General features: G+C 59.6%; 1 protein-coding gene across 2 annotated transcripts in view; it reads left to right on the top strand.

Moving 5' to 3' along the window:
- The first annotated feature begins 5,667 nt into the window (after positions 1–5,667).
- The window catches only part of MX2 (MX dynamin like GTPase 2), a 25,027-nt gene continuing 23,953 nt past the window's right edge, over positions 5,668–6,741 (top strand). For both annotated transcript variants that reach the window (XR_003047749.1, XM_006916730.3), the window contains exon 1: positions 5,668–5,772. The gene's annotated coding sequence lies outside the window, so the exon portion shown is untranslated. The remainder of the gene's footprint in view (positions 5,773–6,741) is intronic.

Below are 6,741 nucleotides of genomic sequence, written 5' to 3'. Positions count from 1 at the left end.
TCTTTTTAAAAAAAAAAAAAAAATAGGCAAATGCATCATGGAATCTTATCCAACAGTCAGTGCCGATGTGGGGGGTTTGTGTCAACCAGCCAGTATTTGCTAGTTGTGTAGGATCTTGGGCACATGGTATTTTTATGCCAACATTTATATGGCGGCGATATTAACCAGCAGGAAGGCTGAGATGAGCGGAAATCGGTAAAGAGAACAGGGGTTCACCCCAGAAGGGAGGGGTCTGGGCAGGAGCCGCTGCGGCCCCGGGTGTGGAGCCATTCTGTAATCAGGTCTGAGTTTGACCCGCAGTCCAGACGGGTCTGCAGAGAAAGCTTTACCCCATTACCGCCGAGCACACCCTCGTCTCTCGGGAGAGTGACGGACAGACAGTCAGAGGGCTTGGCCAGCCTCGAACTCTTCCTGCGGCCGTGAACTTGCTCTCTCGTTACAGAGATCTAGGCACCTTCTGCCGCCAGGAGAGCGGTGGTGAATGCACGCAGGGGCGTCGCTCCAGTGGCCGGCCCCTGTTTAATAGGATGGGGAGCCCCCTGTTTAATGACGGGGCAAGGAGGGTCGGGCCTCTGGAGGACAACTGTGCAGCCTCTCCAGGAACCCGTCGTTAGAGCCATGCAGCCCAGACGCCCACGGTCCAAGATGCCTCTGATCCCAGGTTAAGATCATCGCGTCATTGCCAAGCACTCACGCTACCCGTCTTGCTAAGCCTGGCCCCCCGAAAAGCTAGGGGGCTTCGATGGCAGGTTCATGTTGCTTCCCTGAGCCTCGGGGTCCTCATGTGTGAGACGGAGGAATCGGGACAGATGAACGAGCTCGAGCGCCTTTACCCAGCAGGGCCCGTTAGAAACGTGGCAGCATGGCGTCCTGTATCTCGGCATCCTCGCCCCCCAGAACTCGGGGGCCACCACAGCGCTGGCTTCTCCTTCGGCTTGCCCGTGGCCCCCAGGTCGGCTGTGGCTGGGCCCTGGGACTGGGGGCCAGGCCAGAGCAGGGTCCCCCCCAGGCAGGGAAGCCGGAGATGGCGGAAACCCTCGCCGCCCCCCACCAGAGCCCCTGCCAGCACGTGGCGCGAGCCCCCGCTCCTCGGATGCGGCTGTCGGGCTCAGCCGGGGCACGTCAGCACTGTGGCGGGTGGGGGCGGGGTACCCGTCCTCTCACAGGAAAAGGAAAGCATCTGTGAGCCGCAAATGCGATGACATTGCATTAGCAGCCAAGCCACGCTCGGCGCCACAGAGGAGGGGCCTGCTGGCCTTCTGCCCGGGACCGTGGTCCCTCAGGGATTCGGGTCCCCTCCCTGCAGATCTCCCCCTCCCCAGTGCGTGGGATCTTGGCTCAGGCCCCAGTATGAGCTACATGCTGTGCCCCCGCAATTCGTCAGTTGAGTCCTAACCCCAGCACCTCGAAAGTGTGGCCTCATTTGGAGATAAGATCTTTGCAGCTGTAGTAAGTTAGAGCGAGGTGGCCCCCAGCTGGCCTGGCCCGCCCTCATGCAAAGGGGAACTTAGGACACGACAGGCCCGTAGGGAGAGGCCACGTGCAAATGAAGGCAGAATGGGGGGAGAGGCCTAGGACATTGGTCCCTGGAGCCTTCAGAGGCTGCACAGCCCTGCCGCACCCTGACCTTGGACTTCCGGCTTTAAAAGCTGTGAAAGAAACAGGATGTTTAGTTTAAGCCACTCGGTTGCTGGTGCTCTGTGAGGTCACCTCGCGATACCAACAGAGTTCTGCTTGGGCTCTCAACTCTTTGGTACCCATAGCTATTCCCATATTTTCAAAAAATGAGGGGGAGCCGGGTTTTTTCCCTCTGGTTGAAATTACCACATTTTCTCAGCCCTGTTGATCTTAACTTGCTGTGACCGATGAAGCCCCAGGGGCAGCCCTGGGCCGGCCTGGGGATGGGAAGCACCTGTGACGCCCCCAACTCCCGTCCTGTGACAGTCCTGGGCCCTTCGCCCCTGCTGCCAGGGCGGGACTCTGAATCGCCATGTCCTGTTTCCTGCCCACCTGGGCACTGAGTGCGGAGACACGTTTCCCCCTGGGAGCGATGCGGGGTGGGGAGGTAGGAGGCTGGGGGGAGGGGGAGCGTGCCGCCACCTGCGGCTGCTCACCTGGACAGCTTGGAACGCATGTCACCCAGTAGAGACCTCACTGAAAACATCTTCCTCAGTGGTGGCCTTGGCGATGTTTCTTTTCCAGGTTTGTGTTTCCTGCCCACATTTCCATTTTATTCCATTAACTAAACTGGCGATCAGTAGAATGGCTTCCCCAATATGTCTGACTCTGCGGTTTCTCCTAGAGTTGCTGGCGTGTGGTTTAGGCTGGAGATTCTTTTGAAAGCAGATCAGGTCTAACATTTCTGAATGTACAGCCATCAATAATCTCAATGGGACGCCATCCACACATTGTCACCACTGGGCAGGGTTCCCGCCACCAGCTCTCTGCCACCAGCCCCGCACAGTGGCCTGCTCCGTGCCCCAGAGCTCAGAGCTCTGCCTGCAGAGCCTAGAGACCGACCAGAAGCAGGGAGGGCGCCTCGTCCTTGGCTCTCTGCCCCTGCCCAACCCCCCGGGAGGCCCCGTGGCAGGCGTCAGGCAGTAACCGGTTCCCTTCCTGGGTTCCAGATGCCGTGAAGAGTCCAGCTGGGAACATCTGCCCCATCGCTGAAAAGCAGCAGGATAGGGAGAACACGGGCACCAGTGGCCAGGGTCGGGGGGACGCAGGGCTGAACAGGGGGAGCACAGAATGTCCAGGGCAGGGCGACTGTAACACTGTGACGTGGACACATGTCGTTACACATGTGCCCAAACCCACAGAACGCGTGACACCGAGACTGAGCGCTCCTGTAAACTGTGGGCTCTGGGGCATGGGACCTGTCACTGCGGGCTCATCGATCGTGGCATGTGCACCCTCTGTCACGGATGTCGACAGCAGGCCAGGCTGTATGTCAGTGGGGTCGGGCGAGTATGGGGACTCTGTGCCTTCAGCTCAGTAGTGCTTTGAACCTAACCTGATCTACAAAAGTAAAGTCTATTATGAAAAAAAAGAAACAACGAGATACCACTTCGTACCCACTGGAATGGCTGTTAGGGAGGGAGGGAGGGAGGGAGGAAGGAAGGAAGGAAGGAAGGAAGGAAGGAAGGAAGGAAGGAAGGAAGGAAGGAAGGAAGGAAGGAAGGAAGCTGCCGAGAAGAACAAACCTTCGGTGGGCAACAAGCCCCCTCCAGTGGCCTAAAGGCCCAGCGTCTGTGGGGCGGAGCCCGCAGGAGCTTCCCCACAGCCCTCCCTGCCCCCAGCTCCGAGGGACGGCACAGCTGGGCGTGGAAGTCGCTCTGCTCCCCCAGACAGCTGTGCTCCCACAGACAGGGCCTCTAGCTTCCTGCTCTGGGGGGAGGCAAGACCCATGGGACCTTTCCTGATCGCGATCAACAACAGTTTTATAACCAAGATCCCTGGACTTTCAACACCACAGCATGAATAATAGAGCTTGTTCCTGAGTGCGGAACCGGTGTCACCGGCTGAGACACTCCCGCCCCTGCGTGGCCTCTGCCTCCAGCCCAAAAGCATCCGCACTGCCAGCCCCCTGCCCCGTCCCCCAGCAGGCACCATGCAGGACGCCCGACATGGCCTTCCTGCGCCCAGCCAGCCGGGGCTGGACCCGCGTTCGTCACTCTTGGCACCCACTCTGCTTCGAGGGTCACCAACGTCACCGCCATTGGAGCAGTGGGGCCCAGAGAGGAGTCAGTGGGCTTGCACCCCGACGTGCACGCGCTGTTGGGACAAACACGCAGAGAAGACCCACTGCCTGTCCCCTGTCCACGGGACCCCACGGCGCCCTCCGCTTCACTGAGGACACAGACCAGAAGGACAGGCCACCGAGGGCGGGCGCACTCCGGCGCTGATGGCCGGGGCTGCGTGGACGCACAGCACTTTGGTGCAGCTGACCATGCTTCTTCCCAGGGCTGGCCACCATCCACCGGTGGCAGGGACCCCATGGTGGAAGTCTGAGTGTGCGGGTGACACCGGCCCCTCTTGGAGAGGCCGCTGAGATGACGTGCGTGGGAAGGAATGGCGAGTCCCCCAGCCATTGCCGCTGCCTCCCCATGAGCAAGCATTGCCCTGTCCAGCTTCAATGGGGCCTTTGTTAAAGAAGAAAAAAGAAACGATGGGCCCCAAATAGAGTCACTTGTGCTAAACCCCGTCACCAAGCCGAGGCTCAGTCCCTACCCGAACTTCAGTCCCTCCCCGCGATAAGGCAACCCTTAGAGGGTCGTGGGGGGCTCCCTGGTTAGCGCAGCGTGGGAATCCGCCCCACGGACCCCTTCCCATCGGCACCCCCATCCGGTCTCGCAACTCAGGGCTCCTTTCCCTTTGCTAGCGGGGGTGCCGCCCTATCCACAGACTGTTAGACACAGCCAGTTTGATCTTTCAATGTATTCAGTTGAATGTGATGGTTTTCTTTTAACCCTGGAGTAGTAGGTGTGTCCCCCGCCTGTTACATAAGACGTCGGTGGACGAAGAAGCGCCGTCACACCACGCAGTGGCGGCCAGCTCCTTGCTCCGTCCCCGGCATCGCCCGCCCCACACTCGGGAGTCACGTGGTCAATGTTGGATCCTGTCCACACGGACCCTGAAGACTCATCCCGTGACCCCCTAATCTCAGGGTTTTAAAAATATTTTTAAGCCTCTAAATTCCTCCTTTAAGGGCAGGAAGTAAGATGAATGAGCAGAGAGGGGCTCGGGATTGTTTTTCCTTGATTTATAATGTTTCAAAGGGGATCGTGGGGGTGGACACGAGACGGACGCCTGCTTCCTCCACCCTGCACAGGCCCGGGGTCCCGGAGTCGGGGTGGGGATGCCTAGATCACCCGCACCCAGGCGTAGAGCGGGCAGCGGAATGGGGAGCTTTGAGAAGCCTTGGGGGTTTCCTGCATTTTGGCAGCCTGGGCTGGCTCTGTTCTATTCCTAGAGTGGAACTTGGCGTCCGCCTGGGCCCCGCCCTCTTCCCGTCACAGCCGTGGGGCACGGCGAGAACCCCCCAGGCCTGGGGAGCCATCCCGAGTGTGACAGGAGCGATGCCCGGAAGAGCTATTGTGGGAAGCTGTGGATTCCTCTCTCTGGGTATTCGGCACTCAGCGAGGGGAGAAAGTGACAGAGGGTGACGTCCGTCTGGTGCGGCTCAGGCGTGAAGCCAGCAGGACGTCTGGGAACCTTCAGCTCCCGTCCTTGAGTAACCTTCCTGTGCCCCGGCGTGGTCTGGAATGGGCCCCGGACGTCCAGTGGCTCTTTCAGTTAATTCGAATGAAACAGAGTAAGGCACCCAGGTCCTCGGTCACACTAGCCACATGGCCAAAGCTCGGTGGCCTCATGAGGCCCACATCGGACAGCACGGGATGGAACGTTTCCATCACTGCAGAAGGTCCCACGGGACGGCGCTGCCCTAAGTCCCTGGATCTCCAAGGGGGGCCCGACTCCAGCCTCCCATGAGAACTTGTTAGCAGTGCGGATTAGGGACGCACCCCGGAGCCCTGGCGTCCGGTCTCGGTCTGGGGTGGACCCAGCCCCTTCCCCGTTCACGAGCCCCCCAGGGTCCACTGTGTTGAGTCATCCACAAACATGTGGAACCTCCGGTTTCGTTTCTGTCCCCAGGACGGCTGGTTTCATTTCTCTGGCTGCTGGGGAGAGGGAGACAGTGGAGGGAGTGGTTTGCACGCCCTATATAAAGGGAGAGGTGACTGGCTGGGGGACCGGGCTCCTGGAGGCACTCAGGTAAGAGCCGGGGCGCGCTGGGAGGGTGGCTCACGCAGGGCTGAGGCAACAGGTGTGACTTCTCCAAGCGTTTCCCGGTCCCCCTGGTGGGTCCAGGAGCCAGGGCCACAAAGATTCGTTTCTGAGGCTGCCCTGTGTGACACTCGGAAAAACCCCACCAAGGGCACATTCTACAAAGGACATGGTGCCCAGGGTGGCCCCCCAGCCAGAATCTGGCCAGAGGCTCCGTGGCCACAAAGGGGAGTTTCTTGGGTCACCTGGGCTCAGCGTCCCCGGAGCACTGGCGTCCGGGCTTGGCGGGGACTTTGTGCTCTGGGACTCTGCGATTTACACTGAGAGCCTGACGGAGACTGGCTGTGGCCCGCAGGCCACACACTGCATCCCCAGAGTCAGTGACACGCCGTTGCGTGTGTGACAGTCGCGAAGAAAAGGGATCTGTACGGTCCTCATCACAAGGAAACAAACGTCGTGCATGGGGTTGGATGTTGACTAGACTTATGGTGCCGATCACACCGCAGAATGTACAAATATTGTTAAAAAAAAAAAAAAAAAAGGCACGCAGTGTATGAAGCGGACTCCGCCCTGTGCCTCCCACAGAGCCCGGAAACCTAGGGCTGCTGGCTCTTGTTATGCTGATGAGGTGGGGCTGGCGCCGGACGGCCGGGGCATGGTTGCCAGGGGAACGAGTCAGGTGATTAGAAAGTCGATCCACTCCCAACCTGTGGGCGGGGGAGAGGGGGCTGGAGGTTGAACTGATCGCTGATCACCGAAGGCCAACCATTTAATCAATCATGCCTGCGCATCGAAGCCCCCGTAAAACCCCAAAAGGAAGGGGTTTGGCTTGTTTCTGGGCTGGTGACCACGTGGAGACACGGAGAGGGTGGCATGGAGGCTCCTGGCTTCTGCTAGGAAATCATTCGAACTCAAGCAGGGGGCTCGTTAGAACCTCTGATCGATAGGGTCAGAAAC

This window comes from Pteropus alecto, unplaced genomic scaffold (assembly GCF_000325575.1).
Source record: "Pteropus alecto unplaced genomic scaffold, ASM32557v1 scaffold97, whole genome shotgun sequence".
Lineage (NCBI taxonomy): Eukaryota > Metazoa > Chordata > Mammalia > Chiroptera > Pteropodidae > Pteropus > Pteropus alecto.
The sequence above is the reverse complement of the archived record's forward strand: the minus strand, read 5'-3'. Positions and strand labels throughout refer to the sequence as shown.